The sequence below is a fragment of the Amblyomma americanum genome, chromosome 5 (assembly GCF_052857255.1).
Source record: "Amblyomma americanum isolate KBUSLIRL-KWMA chromosome 5, ASM5285725v1, whole genome shotgun sequence".
In the NCBI taxonomy this organism is placed as follows: Eukaryota; Metazoa; Arthropoda; class Arachnida; order Ixodida; family Ixodidae; genus Amblyomma; species Amblyomma americanum.
Genome location: NC_135501.1, coordinates 113,224,888 through 113,240,960, shown reverse-complemented (window position 1 = coordinate 113,240,960; position 16,073 = coordinate 113,224,888). Strand labels below are relative to the sequence as shown.

General features: G+C 45.4%; 1 pseudogene; it reads left to right on the top strand.

The window, feature by feature from the left end:
* Nucleotides 1-1,162: 1,162 nt before the first annotated feature.
* On the top strand, nt 1,163-8,138 carry LOC144134129 (uncharacterized; annotated as a pseudogene).
* Nucleotides 8,139-16,073: the final 7,935 nt, after the last annotated feature.

The window sequence follows — 16,073 nt, the reverse complement described above, 5'->3', positions numbered from 1 at the left end:
CTGCTCCGGGACACTTTGCAGTGGGGAGAGTGCCCGAGCGCCGCAGAACCAGTGGGTCTCACGTGTCGCAGCGTGTTTCTTTTCGATTCACGACTGCTGTATTGTACGTGCGCACGTGTGTTATCGTGTACGGTGTAACCAGATGTTTTAGCACATGCAGTGCCATGCCGCGCCACTTCTGTGTGCCGCTGTGCAGCACCAACGCAATGAAAGATCCGACGATCCGATATCATGAATTTCCGTGCGATCCTCAGCGGCGGGCAGCATGGTTGAAGAACATTTCCCGCGAGGGCCCGGGTGGAAGAGGCACCAAGTGGGAGCCGGGTGATAAATCGCTGGTATGCTCACTGCACTTTACAGACGCGGGCTACAAGAAAGAAACGAAACGGAAGATTCTACTTCCGACAGCGGTTCCGACTGTGTTTCCGAACTACCCAAATTACATGCAAAAAGAAAGTGAACAAAGAAGAAAGAAGAGGCCACGAATTGACTGCTCAGCTGACTGCACGGCTAAAAAAAACAGAGCCCAAATGTGAGTGGAAATGAACTTTTTGCAGAGGCATGCACAGGAGTTTCTAGTGAAAGTGCCTTGTTAGTCAAGAATGTATACCAGCTCACATTAAAAGCCGGCTGCGATAATTCTGCGCTGGTTGATGAAGCTTGTCAGACAACATTCGATATTGCGAGAGTGATAGACGATGCAAAGAAGATTGAGCGCAGGCTGAAAATGAAAATAGCTCGTCAGTGTAAAGCACTACAAAAGCTGCAAGCCGAGCACGACAAATTAAAAGAACGTTTGCAATGGTACGAAGTAAACAAGGAGATTCAAGATTTCAAGAAGGTTATCAAATCATCCGAAGCCGAGGACAAAACAGCTCTCTTCATCAAAAATCAGGTTTCTAATTGCCGCAAGCAAAAATCAGTGTACACTGAACCTGTCTTGAGAGAGTGTGTGTTATGGAAAGCGTGCTCAAGCAAGGGCTATGAGCATGTTCGCTCGAGAAGCCTTTTCAAGCTACCGTGTCGTACCACACTACAGAAATATGTGGGTCATTTAACAGGAGAAGTTGGAGTCACATCCCTCATCAGAGAACGTCTTCGTGTTGAGTACGAAAGCCTGAGTGTGCCGCAAGAGGCTTTCTGTTCACTCATCATCGATGAAATGGCGATTGTACAAAAAGTAATCTATGACCGGGATGTTGACAAGGTTTTTGGCCTCGTAGACGTCGGCTCTACAGAGCATGCTACAACAGTCCTTCAGGTGGCAAATCGCCTGCTGTGCTTTGTTTTGAGAGGGTTGTCGACACCTTACGTTATACCAGTCGGCTATTTTTTCACCCGCTGCCTGAAAAATGACAAGCTTCATTCTATGACTATGGAAATAATGAAAACAGTGAAAGAACATGGTTTTCGTGTGGCTAGAATTGTGACGGACAACAATCAAACTAATGTTGCCCTATTCAAACGCCTTTCAGAGGATGGTGCCCTTGCCCACGCTGTACCTCACCCTTGTAGGGAAGGTGATCCACTCTTCTTGTCCTTTGATCCAAACCATTTAATCATGAATCTCCGCAACAACTTCCTAGAAAGGGAAATGGTAGATGAAGGGCAAGCCATTTGAGGTGGAATCTACCTAAGGAAACTTTCTGAAATTCAAACTCAACTGCTCATTAAGCCCGTAAAGTTCCTTACACGGGCTCATGTTGAACCAAACAACCTCGAAAAAATGAAAGTGCGCAGGGCCGTGCAAATATTTTCTCCGCCTGTTATTGCCACTCTCCGGTACCTTCAAGAAAACTCACAGTGCCACCCGGATGCGTCTGAATTCCAAGACTGCTCTGCAACAATCACCTTTATGAGGATGATAGCAAAGTGGTACGCTCTACACAACATCGCTTCAGTGAAGCCATGGAAACAGCAGGAAGAATCATTCACTGTATCTGACGACGAAAGACTGTCTTGGTTAGAGTTGGACTTCGTGTGCTCTGTTGAGGACATTCAGATATAAGGCGCAGGTCCAAACGAAAACTCACCAAGGAGACATACGAAGCTATGCTCTTGACAACAAGATCAACAGTGGCACTAATTGAGCACCTCCTAGATCACGTCAAGTAAGTGTCTTCTCAGTGGAGTCTTTCACGCCCATACTATTGCATTTCATTTAACTGAATCTCTTGTATTTCAGCTTCCGCTATGTCCTGACACAAGCTCTTAACAGCGATCCTGTTGAATCGCTCTTCAGCAGCCTGAGACAATTCAATGGTGGAAACGACAGGGTCGACGCACGGGCGGCAGTGTTCACATCAGAAAAACTGCTGAAGGTACCATCTGTAGAAAACAACAATTAGGCAGATGAGGAGTTGCATATTTTGCCATTCTTTATGCAGGTTGGAATCCTGCAAGCAGCAAAGACAGCAAATGCTCCCATGAACTCCGAGGCGAAAGCGACTGTTAAACTTCCCATCCAGGATGGTAAAACTTATGCCTTGACAGCTGCCATCTCATCTGCAGCCAAGGAGCTCTCGAGTGAGCTTGAATTCATCACTGTGTGGAGTGAGCCGGTAGCTGACATAGAGTTGGCACCAATTGTATACCTGGCCGGTTACGTTGCACGTGCATGTGAGGAAAAGGTACAGTTGCTTTACAAGTTTAAAAAATTGGATTAGGCTTGCATTTATTTGTCCTTTATTTAGATGACTAATTCATATACATATATCAACTGAAATATGCCTGAACTCTTTTAGTACCGTTTTTCATTGTTATGCTCGTTTTCAGGTGGATTGTGATTCCTGCAAACTCCTTCTTCAAGCAGCGAGGCCAGCTGGAGCAATTTATGGATTGATACGCAACGTTGACGATGGACGGCTAAGATACCCAACAATGGAAGCAGTTGGCCTGTGTAAGCTTGTATGCACCTTTGTCACCAAGGTCATGAAGTGCTCGGACGTGAGACGAACCAGCAGGCTATGCAACACCTTGACGTCCGCAATACTTCATCATTTCACACAATGTCCGGCGTTGACTTGTGAAAAAGAGGATCGGAACCACGCTGAGGACCTCTGCAAAATATTTTTGAGCAAGCTGATAAGACCATTGTTGACGAACTGGGCTAGCAACCTGAATTCGACAGTGGAAAAAACTTTGCTTACACATAAACCTCTCTCGAGGAAAGTTCTGCGCTTGTAAAGCTTTCAGATTCTATGTACATAAACTTTGAAATGAAAAGAACTGGACTCAACTTACTGCCTTCTGGTTGTCGTGTTTTCTTTTCGACCATTGATGTAGGCTAGTAGTGCCCATTTGCAAAATATTTCCCGCGTATACCCGTGAACCGGCTGAACTGTAATGCTGTAGAATTCTGCGTGTCCAGAAATGTAAAACAACGTCAATCAGCGGCTCTAATTGTGAACCAGACTGATCAGAGTTCGGACTTCTTAAAACAAGCATTTTTATGCTAACCAGCCAATATATGCAACAAGTTAATATAGCGAATAACCGGCTTCCTGTGTGTCGAACGCGAGTTACTGAACAGGCGAATGCTCGAAGAAGCGCACCCAACATAGGTGCCTTCCGAGGCAAACTGTCGCTGACAAGCGCAGCGATGCTGACGTACTGCTATCAGTAGAAAATCGCCAGTTGGCATTACCATTCATATTTTGTGAAATACCGCTACACAGCTCTTTTTTCGCAACAAATCAAGCGCTGACCGCGCGGCCGCTGTAGGCGGAGAGCACAGCTCTCCGCCCGCAACTGTCCCGGAGCAGTGGCGCTGCTGCGGTGGCGATGGGAACTAGGCGCGTCACGCCTCTCTCGGCCGACGCGACGGGCCGCACCAAGTGCGTTGCCATTGAGCGGCCGTGGGAGTGCGGAGGCCATGAAAAATTCTAGATGCCGCTGGTTGGAGCCTCGCCGGACGTCGCCGTGCGAGAACAGTCGCGTTTGCTGTTAGCTCTCGCGCCCGAGACGATCTTGTCCTGTATAGTGACCTTTACATAGTGTATAAAATCCCTTTTGTTATTCTCACCGACGCCTGACTCGGAGTCTTCGCTACCGACTTGAGAGCTGGCAACGCTCTGTCACAAAACGGGTGGCGAGCGCAACGGAACCACCTCAAAGTCACAACGCTGGTGGCTGCGTTGGGATTGACCGGCATCAGCCACCTCGGCGTGGTGAGTGCCTGAAGTTTATCTCAAACACCAGATTTTCTCTGAGACAGGTTATTATAGCTTAGAGGAGGACTTGGTGTATCATTGGCTTAACCTTGTGTGTTTGAAGCCTAATGAGAGTGTCTTGAAAACCAAGGGAATCTGGGGGGGGGGGGGGGGTAAACAAGGCTGTGTAGAAATACCTGCTCGTGTCTTACTAGTAGCGTTATAGTAGCGTACGGCAAGTATATTCTAAAAGGGTAAACAGCAAGAGGCCAGTGTGAACGATGGAGAGTTACAAGGTCAAAGAACTTCACCAAATTTGTGAGCAGATTGTGAGTTGGGCACAGCACAAAGAAAGAATGCGATCTTTGAGGTCATGAGGACTGAGGACGTAACTGCTGAGGAAGCCGAAGAGGCCTGTACGGATATCAATGAACGTCGCGAGAGAAAGACAAGGAACGTCGCGAGAAAGAAAAGAGACATCGCGAGAAACGCCTTGCTCGCGAAGAGGCAAAGAGACAGCAGCATGCTCGCACAATGAGACTGTTGGCATGGAGCTTGAAGCGCAGCGGATGAGTTTCGAGAGGGATGAAACATTATCTGTTCTGCATGAGACTATCCGTCAGAACTCGAGCGACAGGCGGCGGCCCTTCGTGATCGCCGTGGATATGGCGAAGTATCTAGCGCATTTTGAGAGCATCTGAGAGAAAAAGCGCATTGAATGGAATGTTTGGGCACAGGTACTGGTCGCCCTTCTTTCAAGCGAAACGTCTGCAATGGTCAAATATTTGTTAGACGGGAGCATAGTTAGCTACGATGAGCTTAAAGGTTTTTTTTATTGAGAAAGTATGGGCTGTCACCGTTGGATTTCCGGGAAATGTGCGAGTATGAATTTGCGTACTTCGAATTTGCGTACCTGTTTAAAGATGACATTTTAGAATGGCTCGATAATGCGGAATGTCCGGACGAACATGGCGAAGAGGTACAGTGCGTAGCTGTAGACCAGCCCTGCCAGTGCGGCCCAGAGGAAGGTAGTCCAGACTTGGCAGATGTAGTTGCTGCAGTATCAGTGGGAGACGCACCGCATTCGCTAGCAGAGGAAACCTCTCTACATTCGGATAAGGTAGCCACGGTATCCGACGACGCTGCAGTTACAGCGGTCTCGATCACTGAGACTGGAAAGGAGTTAATAAAACTCGACCTCATAGCGATACAAAAGCAGAGAAAATAGCTTGAGGCCGTGCAAACCGTAACAAAAAAACTAACGATGGTTTGGTTGCGCACGCTTGCAACCAAGAATTGTGTCACCAGGAAATTTCAAACCCTCAGAGCCATGCTTCTTTGCAAGAGAAATTCGAGGCTCGGGCAGCTCAGGGACAGATAGACTGCGAAAAATCTCATCACAACGCAACTGGTGAGACACTCGAGAAAGGTTCGTTGAGGATAGATGACGGCAGATTTGTGACGGCCCGCGACAGATCGCTAGAAAGTAATGAACCGAGCTCAGAGAAAACTGCAGAGGTGTTCGAATTTTCTGAAAAACTGTTACCTGGCACTGACAGCAGGGCTCAGGGTGATTTCCAAAGCAAGAAAAATTGCGAACGCGACGAGCCTTTGGGAACTAATGTGTTAAGCTTTGATGTTGCAGCGAGGCCCGACAGGTTCACAATTGACGGCACCGCGATAACTGGAGGCGCCCGAAAGAGATGCACAAGGACAGCTTCCAAAAAGCGGCGGCGCGCCAAGAAAACTAATTTGGACATTTCCGCCAAAAAGAAAAAGGTGCGGGTCAAAAAGCTTGTACGTTTACGGGCCAGCCAACCACGTAACTGCACGAAACTGGCACCACAGCCCTCAAGAATCTTATAGGTGTCACATGACAGTCAGTTTGACTTAGCGTGCCTTTGCAGTGCGAAAGCCACTGGCGTCGCTGTTGGAACGCCCAAGGAGTAGTCCTTGGACAGGTGACGAGCACAGTGGGCTGCAGAGTAGGGCGCGCGGCCGCCAGACAAAAGGGCGCCACGGAGTGCGCGCCAGTCTGAGGGGAACGCGAAACAACTCCTTTGGGACACCTGCAGGAAACCGAGAGAAGAGAAAGCGCCCTTCTCGTGTGAAGCTTGCCAAGAACTTCCCAGGCTTCGGGCACATGTCCTGGAGAGGCGAACTAATCAGCCTCTCAACTTTTGCGAAGGGTCGGCTGGTAGAGCCGCGTTCAGATCGCGACTGCGGAGGGCGCGCATAAAGAATGAAGGATTCCAGGAATAAGTGCTCCCTGTATTAGTATTTGTTTTTCGTTTTTCTCAGTAGCAGAAAGTTGAAGGCTAACCAGCTTTTCAGCCTTTTGTTTGAACGTATTTTGGAGTTTTCGTGGAACTTTCACTGCCAAGATGTAGTTTTTGAAATCGTGTCCCATTAATTTAATATGGCTAATGTATGGTGCAGTTCCTTGTAGCGGTAACAATTTCCTTTATCAGATGTAGTCTCACCCGCGCGACAATCTTGTGTTTTTGTTCTTTTCATGGCATCACTTATGTGGAGGTTCCCTGCAAATTGGGTTGTGGGAAGCACTGGTGCATGGGTTTAGCTATGCTCCTCATTGTGAGATTATCCGCTGTTGCGAGGAAGTATAGCGAGGTAACTCATAAGCCATTGTACCTTAGGTAGCTGGCGTAAGCTCCTAGAAGTGCTACGTTTTCATCTGTATTAAGCATCCCAGTATGTCGCTGCATCGACACTGTTTAGGGTGCAACATTTGCGCATTTACAGCTGGTTGAAAGATGCAGGCCTTACTGTGAAACCGGATAAATGTCACCTAGGTTGCGGTGAAGTGACTTATTTCGGCCATGTGGTGTGACGCGGCTGGCGTAGACCTTCCGACATCAATGTAGCCGCTATTGTGTACTATCCCCGGCCAACCACTAAGACGGATATAAGGGCCTTTTTATGTTTAGCTGGATGTTACAAGAACTATGTGAGAGACTACTCTGATCTTGCCAGCACGATAACAGACGCGCTTCGGACCTCGGAGCCCGTTAATCGGACGTGAGAATCGAAGAAAGAAAGTGCGTTTCAAATGCTGAAGTGAGCATTGAGTCATAAGCCAGTTCTGACGGCACCAGACTTTTCGAAAGGTTTCATCATTCAATGTGAAGTGTGTGATCGCGGCATGAGAGCGGTGCTATGCTAAGAAGCTGCTAGTGGTCATGAACGACCCATTTTGTGTTTGAGTCGCAAACTAAGCTGTAGGAAAGAGGCATACAGTACCTCTGAGAAAGAATGGGCGTGCCTTGTGTGCGCTGTTCTGAAGCTGGCTTGTTATGTCTCCAGTTCTAAGTTTGTTGTGAAAACGGACCATTGCCCTCTCACTTGGTTAAGTAACATGTCATCTAAAAGGGGCCGTTTGCTGAGGTGGAGCATGACCCTCCAGCAGCACAGCCTCGTTGTCCGTTATAAGACGGGAAGCTTGAACGCGAACGCAGATGCTCTAAGTCATACATTCTAAGCCTCGCTTCTTTCAGTGAACTCCTTGTTGGTTACCTTATATCGTTTCGACACAACCTGTCATGCCAACAGGAAGTAGCTTTGGGCAAAATTGAATGACCTCATTTGCGTCTTCAGTAATGTGTTTTCGGGCCAAGATATTTCAAGGGGACCATTCTATTTTCATTAGTATTGCTGATTATAATGGTTCATGATATTTGGCGTGTTGTTAATTTGAAAAATGGTTGTTTGAACTTTGTGTACCCGATCGTACACCTGCTTCTTGTTGCAGCGGGAGCAAAAAGTACAGCAATTTAGTTAGGTTGATTTGGATTATGCCTTGTCTGATGTTTGACAGGAGACAGAAGGCGCTTGCTCGTGTCGGGTGTTGCCTTTTGCCGGTCGGCTTTGCAAGCTACAGAAAGACCAACCATGACCAGCAGCGAGATGCAAGGGCGTCGGAACGACCCGGCCGAAGCTGGTCGAGGTGCCTTGGCGACGACGCTGTGAGCATCGATCCTGGCCCGGCGAGTGGGACCTGCGCACGTGAAGCTACCTGGCGTCCGGACACTGGAACGTGAACTTGGAAGAGCCTGACAAACGTGCGCGCCTGGCATCCGAGATACGTGGAAACAGCTCGTATTCCCGGCGCCTTATCTGATGGCGGGGATGCTGTTGTGCCCCGACAACCAGCCCGGATTCCAAATCTACAAGATGCAAAATTTCTCCTGCGAACGCCCTTGGACAAGCCCGCTGCTGCACCGCAAGGCAACAGCGCGCTAAAGCTCCCTTGACAAGCTAAGATGCTGCGCCGCTACGCAGTGGCGCACTATGAAGAAACATCATTGAGCGACATGTCCAAACGTGCTGCAAATTGCTCGACAGCCAGGCGCCGGTTTCCCTTTCCCCCTGGGAGTCACCGCGCCCGGCAAACTTCAAGCGGGTGGCCGGCGCAGTGACTGGGTGGACCTTTCGGGCGACCGTACTGGGCCGTTTGAGTGACTATCGTTTCTCGGGGCTTTACAAGCCCCAACGTTGCAGCCTGGGGAGGCACCGACCTCCGATCCACCGAGCCCGACCTACAGAGAGACCGACCCACCGTGAGCCTGGTGTCGCTCACGAGGGGAGTGAAATGTGTGAAGCGTCGGAGCCTCACCGGACGTCGCCGTGCGAGAACAGTGGCGTTTCCTGTTAGCTCTCGGTCCCCGTGCCGATCTTGTCCTGTACATAGTGTATACAATCCCTTTTGTTATTTCATCGACGCCTGACTCGGAGTCTTCGCTACCGACTTGAGAGCTGGCAATGCTCTGTCACAAAACGGGTGGCGAGCGCAACGTGAGCACCTCAAAATCACAACATTATTGTGCTAGGCTTTCAGGGAGCAACCGGCATGCGAACATATAAAAGATAAAAGAGAAATTACTAATAAATATAAAACCTAGCGAAGATTTCATTCTGACACTTTATATCGGACGGTTTGACATTTTTTCATGCCATTCTGCCCAATTTCATCGCTTCAAGTCGAAAGATAGAAAAGTTCGCTTTCGAGATTCCTCCTTAATTACAGATGTCGCCGTTGCGCTCGGGCTCGAACTCGGGTATTCTGGTCTACTGAGCTGGAGTTCTCTGGTTTGAGCCCGATTCTTTCCTTCATCCCTTCCCTTACGGCGCGGTTCGGGTGCCCACCAAGTAATGTGAGACAGTTACTGCGTCGTTTCCTTTTCTCAAAAACCAAATTCTATTTCGTTTCCAGCGAACACAAACTTTCCCACGGTTCCGTAATTTTTCTTCTTTCTTGGCGTGCAGTCGTAGTGTCATCAAGTGGTACGCAATGAAACCTCCCTCGCAATTACGGCGCTGTCCCAGCAGATGGTGCAGACCGTACACAGCTTTCGCTTTTCTGCACTTGAGGAGACTTATATGCACCTCATAATTTTTTCAAAAAGGCTAAAAAAGACAAAGTTTATAAGGCCCACGAGGGGAGGGGGTAACTCTCGTTCTGAAATTCTAAAAACTGATATAGATATTAGTTACGGTGGGCTACACGCCTCTCAAAAACAAGGAAGCTCAGAGTAATAGATAAAAGTTACCTATTCAGTATCAGGCAAGCAGCACGCTATTTAGCACATCTTAGCTGCATTCTGATGCGCTGATTTCGTGACCATGCTGTCCTACAAAAATGCACTCTATCTTAAAAGGCCTGTCTAGAAAATCTAGGACACTTTAGGTGAAACACACAAAATTTTCTACACTTGCACATGCCTCTTGCATAGACTATTTACCGAATGCCTTCGAAACTGGTCATAATTCGACGCAGTAAGCTGTTCTGTAGGAATTCTTCAAAGCTATAGGAAGCGAGTTTTTATAATGCCCATTCTTTTGAAACCCGACAGCCGCCACCTCTTTAAGGTCGGGCATGCTGTTAACGTACATTCGTTTTTTTTGTATATATATATGTATGCTTGTGCTCTAGTCTTACCTTCCAAGCACCACCCAAGTCCCTTCACTGTCCCTAAAAACAAGTATTTTTCTGCCTCCCTACTAAGACGTATTCAACCTTTTCTTCTTAGTGATGGCTGAAGGTGCAAATATGCAGCCGTATTGTCTGCCGCTTCCAATAATGATCCCAGCTTTCGGCGTCGGGTACGATCCGGGAATAAAACGCCTCCTTGCCCGAATCAAAACCATTCAACTGTTCAAAGTCGATGTCTTTTTTATGTGCCGTGTGCTCGGATGAGAGGCCTGTAGAAGCCCGCTCCCTAGATAATTCCAAACGCATGTCAAAGCGTCAATAGTTACTACCGCCAACCCATGCTGAGCAGTGATTAAATACCGTAACAGGAGTAAATAGCGTACAAAATGCTTATCCAGTACATCTGTTTTGCAAAACATTTTTGTTTCCCTGATGATATCATGTCCAGTATCGCGTTTTTATGAGCAGACGATGTGATACATTAAACTGAAGGGCTGTTTGAAGTCCGCTTTCACTTTCAATATCTTCATGTATGTTGCAGATTTAGAACATTTTGAAAGTGGGCTAGCTAAAGACTATGATGACCTCAATTTTTATAATCAATTGGGACGCACTGAACATAGAAAAAAATTCAATGCTTCTTAAATTTTCTCATTACTTCATTCCTCAGCATTACATAAGAACTGGCCGAGTAAAATAAAAGCCGAGAACATTTACTTTGCCATTCATAAGGTGCCCCAGTCGTCCATTCCCTTTCATTCTGAAGGGACAGTGCGGGCCCCGAAACATAATTTTTTTTATTTTTCCTATCTTTAGGAGTGCTAATTTATTGCTATTATATTGTCCCCTCGCAATACGACATGTCATCAAACATTCGAGTAGAGCGCCTATCTTCACAATTAAATAGAAAATCTCGCTGCAATAATTCCTAACACCTAGTAGGGAGCGCTATTTCTGGAAAAGATTATTTAGCATTTACGCTACTCCAGTTTCCTCGCTTCTAGTTCTAGTATAAGTTCAGCGTAAGCTAGAATTTGGAGAATTATCACTTTGGTTTTCTATTTTTCTGGCAGAGCGCGACACTCTTTAACATTCTTCCTCAGTTTTCGGAACCATTTTACTCCAAGCAGGCAGGCTTATTCTTCAGCATTGGTTTCTTTTATTGGTGTTTAAAGCGGCTCTGAAAGGAGCGCGAATAAAGTGGTGGCATGCCTAGGTTGCTAAAGGACGCCGCTTTACAAATATCTCCAGCAAGAATTTTTTTTATGAGCTTTGTAGCAGCTCGGTTCTTTGCAATCAAAATTTTGAATTAAAGTGGCTTCGCGCCTTTCTCTCCTCTTGTCACTGTTTGCATGCTTAATGGTCGGCGCTCCTCCACCAGATGGCCACGTACACGGAAGGAGCGGAGGAGGGGGGGAGGAGGTGGCGGAGCTTCCTGTCGAGGCCATGGTAGCTGCGTGACGTTAGAAATTGACTCCACGACGAACCATGACAGCCCTTTTCTGCTGACGTAGCGAGTACTGCATGACACGTTGAGCACGGATTCCGGTGAAAGCACCTCACCGCACGTCGTGGCGCGGCATGGAAGCGTAGATTATTAAAAATATTTTGTAAATGATCGATTCACTTTTGAGGTGCATGAACACTCGATGGCCTCTACTCTACATACAAAAGCGTATTACCGCCAACCTCAAACATTCTTTTCAGTGTATGTTTTGTGCTAATGTGACCCATGTTGGACAGAGCACTGCAGGGCTCCAGATAATTTCGACCACCTGAGGTTTTTTGACGTGCAGAGGCATCACACAGTGCACGTGTTTTCTACCGTTTCGCAGGCAATGGAATCTAAGTTGCGTATTTCTAGTCAGCAGCTGAGAACCATAACCGCTCAGCCACCGCGGCCGCCATTTCTGCTTTAAAAATGATGTGAAATTCAAAGGTCGCAATTTTCCTGAGCTAACCGTTTCATTCAAAAGCATTTCAGCGATCCAGAAATGATGAGTCGCACGTCTTACTGAACACCAGCAAATTTTATACAGTGCTTTCACTCCTCTCATGAGGTGCACTGTTTTGTATTTATATGTTATTTTAGAACCTTCCTCTTTAGATTTTGAGTCTCAAATACGTGCATCAGGCTTCTTGCTCAACATAACTCTGGATGCTGGCAGCCGAAACCGAAGCCTCTTAGGGGCTATGTTCGGAACATGTTGATGTTCGGTGTTCTTGCATAGAGAATAAGATGACGAACAATCCGTTGGTACTTCAATCGAGATGATCGGTTTGAAGTAAGCAACGTAGAATTGACTCTATTACTGACTACACGCCGGTGGTAACGAAAATTATCTTCAGGAACTTTTTGTTCCTGGCTGTTATTTATGTTCGCATTTGGGTCCTATTTGACCTCAAATGTCTTAAAATGCGTTTTTTCACTACATTTTTGCTATTATTGCTGTTAAAACAAGGAAAAATATATTTTTGGGAAACAAATGAAAAGCTACATATCTAAATGACACATATTTGCACTGTAGGTTATAGTTCATTGTTCCAATGTTAAAAAAAAAACATCAGATCATTTCAGGTATAATCTCTAATGGATTGGGTATTTCCTACAAAATATTTTTCCAGAGTTGTTTAAAAGAAAAAAGCTAATTCAGTAACATGAACTACACGCAAATGAACAGCGTGTAGCAGCTGCTTCTCAAAGAGGTGTTAAATATGCCTTATAATAACGCACGTCGATAAACTAGTGTGCTCTATATTGTTAACCACTTGCTGGTTCGCCTTTATGCATAATGGTTTTTGATACTTATAGAACCAGTATATTTGCGGCCAGGAAAAGGGAGGTTTCAGAGATAAATTTCGCCGCACAAGTAATAATATCAACAGGGATATAAAGCTCATAGTACTCGCAACATTAAAAATAGTAACTTTGCAGTACGTGGTCTAGCAATCTCGTCGCTGCAAAGCAAGGTGGACAGATATTGTGTAATAGTTGTCCTGAAAGATATACTTTAGAAGGTATTTCTTCCAATTTGCTAAAAAAAAACGCAGACACTGCGTTATTCTAACATAAAACAAAAAAAGATCTGAGGTCGACGCTGGTTGATTAGAAGACATCAATTTGTGCGGACCTCGCTGGCTCGCTTGAGTCCTGATGTTGCACAGCCAGGCGTGAGCTGAGAAGCACGGCCTCCCACTGCACAAGAGTGCTCAGTTGCAGCTCGAGTTTTCTCAGGTCAGCTGCGCACAGTAATAAGAACTTGATGCTATCGTCAAGTTCACCGCAGATGGCGCAGTCGGGGAGATAGCTGCAGGGAAACAAGGCGGCATACAGGGCCGGCTTGTGGCGAAACAGCGTTTGAAGCTGGCGCCAAAGCGCTGTTTCATATTTTGCAAAAAGTGTATAAATCGGTGGAAACTGGCACCGTTCAACAAGGTAATGCAGCGATTCAGAGTAGTGCATGACCAACCAGTCGTTCGCTGATAATACCGCGTGGTAGTCTGCCAAAGTCCCTGCTTGATGGATGAGACCTCGAAAAGGATCGTGTGCAGCAATGTTTCGAGGTGCGAAACTGGCGAAACCTGGCTTTGAAAGAAAAGTTGTTGCAACCTTTATGCATCACTGCCACTTGCCGAAAATCCTGCCGGAAACTACTACAGCGGCACTTATTTATGTATGTGGATTCCTCTTACAGTAAGTCAGCATAGCTGATGGAATATGGACCGTCGGAACATGTAATCCGCGCGATTGAACACCGGTATGCCAGCTCGACAAGTGGGAGTAAAACGGCGCATCGCAATGACAGCTTACAAGACGGCCTTGTTATAATAACAGAAAGTAAGATATGCAAATAAAATGTACGCAACGAGGATACCCTATCAATTATTTCTGCTGGTTTTCTCACGGTAGAATTGTACATTAGTGTAACATTTCGTGCCACTTTCAAGCACCGCTTCAACAATGGGCCACAGGATATACTCGAAATTCGAGACTGAAGTATGATTGAAGCACATTTATCTTCATTGTTCAAAGCTATGTTTTATATAAATATAGTGAGGAATTTCTACATTAACCCATATGAATTAAAGAGCGCGAAAACATCAGCAGTGCACGTTTTCTTGGAAAAATATCAGCTCCGCATTTTTTGCTCGCACCTGAGTATACAAATAAATACCAGTTGTTTTTTCAAGCTCGGTAACTTAATCAGAACTTTGGTTCATTAACCACTGAAAGCGTTGTCTGATATTTTAAGCATCAAGTTCCCCAGAGGGAAGTCACTATTTTAATTAGGTGTCCACATAATTATTACGCGTTGTATTTTCTTCTACAACTATGCTAGGCTATTTGTAAAAATAAGGTAAAGGGTACAGCAGACAGAAACAGTAAATGCCAGCCGGCCTTTCATTTTTAGTGTAATCTTTCTGAAGCTAAGAATGCGCCAGCCGCCGCAAAGATGAACGCATAGAGTTCGCCTCAACTCTCAAGGAAATGTTCTGAAGCCTTCGCAGGACTTACATTTCCGTGAAACGTGTTCATACTTCAAGCCGTTTATAAATATTTCTCGGCAACATTTGTCTTAGAACTAGGTGCCGGCATGCCAGGCATCACTTTTAAACTTCAAGGCATTTGCAAATTAATCGAATCACTGAAGCTAACCTCATCTGCTGGAGTGTACGTCATCTACACTTAAGAACTCAAAAACAGCAAAGGAATGACCAGTGACATCCTGCCGTACATTTTTCAACAGTCTCTTTCGTCTGGAGTGGTGCCGCTGGATTGGAAAACGGGTAAGGTCATTCCAGTTCCTAAAAAATCATCATCATCATCATGTCTTGACTACCGGCCAATTTCCATTAATAGCGTTTGTTCACAATTGATGGAGCATATAATTTTTAGCCAAATAATGAATTTTATAACATGTAACAACTTTTTTCATTCCAGTCAGCATGCATTCTTTAAAAATTTTTCTTGCGATACGTAACTAGCACTTTTCAACAATGACATCAACTTCAATTTAGACTTCAACGTACCTGTAGATTCACAGTTTTTGGACTTCGAGAAAGCTTTTGACAAGTTTCCTCATAATCGACTTTTCTTGAAACTTCCGCGCCCGAACCTTCATCTCCTAGTCTCTAACTGGTTGCATAGTTTTTTGATCGGCCGTTATCAGTCCGTTTTCGCAAATAACCCTTCCTCTCCGCTGTCTCCGGTGATTTCTGGTGTGCCTCAGGTTTCCGTTCTTGGCCCACTGCTCTTTCCAATCTACATCAATGACCTCCCTAACAATATAGCTTCTAACATCCGTCTGTTTGCTGATGATTGTGTTCTATACCGAGCGATTAACGATTGTTCAGATGCCCTCATTCTTCAACGCGACTTACAAGCAGTAGAAAAGTGATGTAGAACTGAATTGACGTCTTCAGCAAAACTGTCAGCAAAATGTCATCAATGAGTTTTGACCGCCGCGTTCTCCCGTAGCGCCCACGTATTTTTTTTGGTAGCACAGTAATGTCCTCGGCGACATCTTATATATATATATATATATATATATATATATATATATATATATATATATATATATATATATATATATATATATATATATATATATATATATATATATATATATATATATATATATATATATATATATATATATATGCCTTATTTCAACACAGAATATTTCATGGTCCTCTCACATAGCGAAAATATCTACCGAGGCTAACCGCACTCTCGGCTTTCTAAGGCGAAATCTTAAATTCTGCTCCCTTACTATAAAGAACCTTTGATTACAGAACCCTTAAAAGGACCAAGCTTGAATATGCATGCTAAGTTTGGGACTCTCATCAGACTAATCTTCCTAACTCCATTGAATCTATCCAAAACCGGGCAGCTCGGTTCATTTTTAATGACTATTCTTCGTATACTAGTGTCACAACTCTAAAATGTAATGTAAATCTTTGTATTCTAG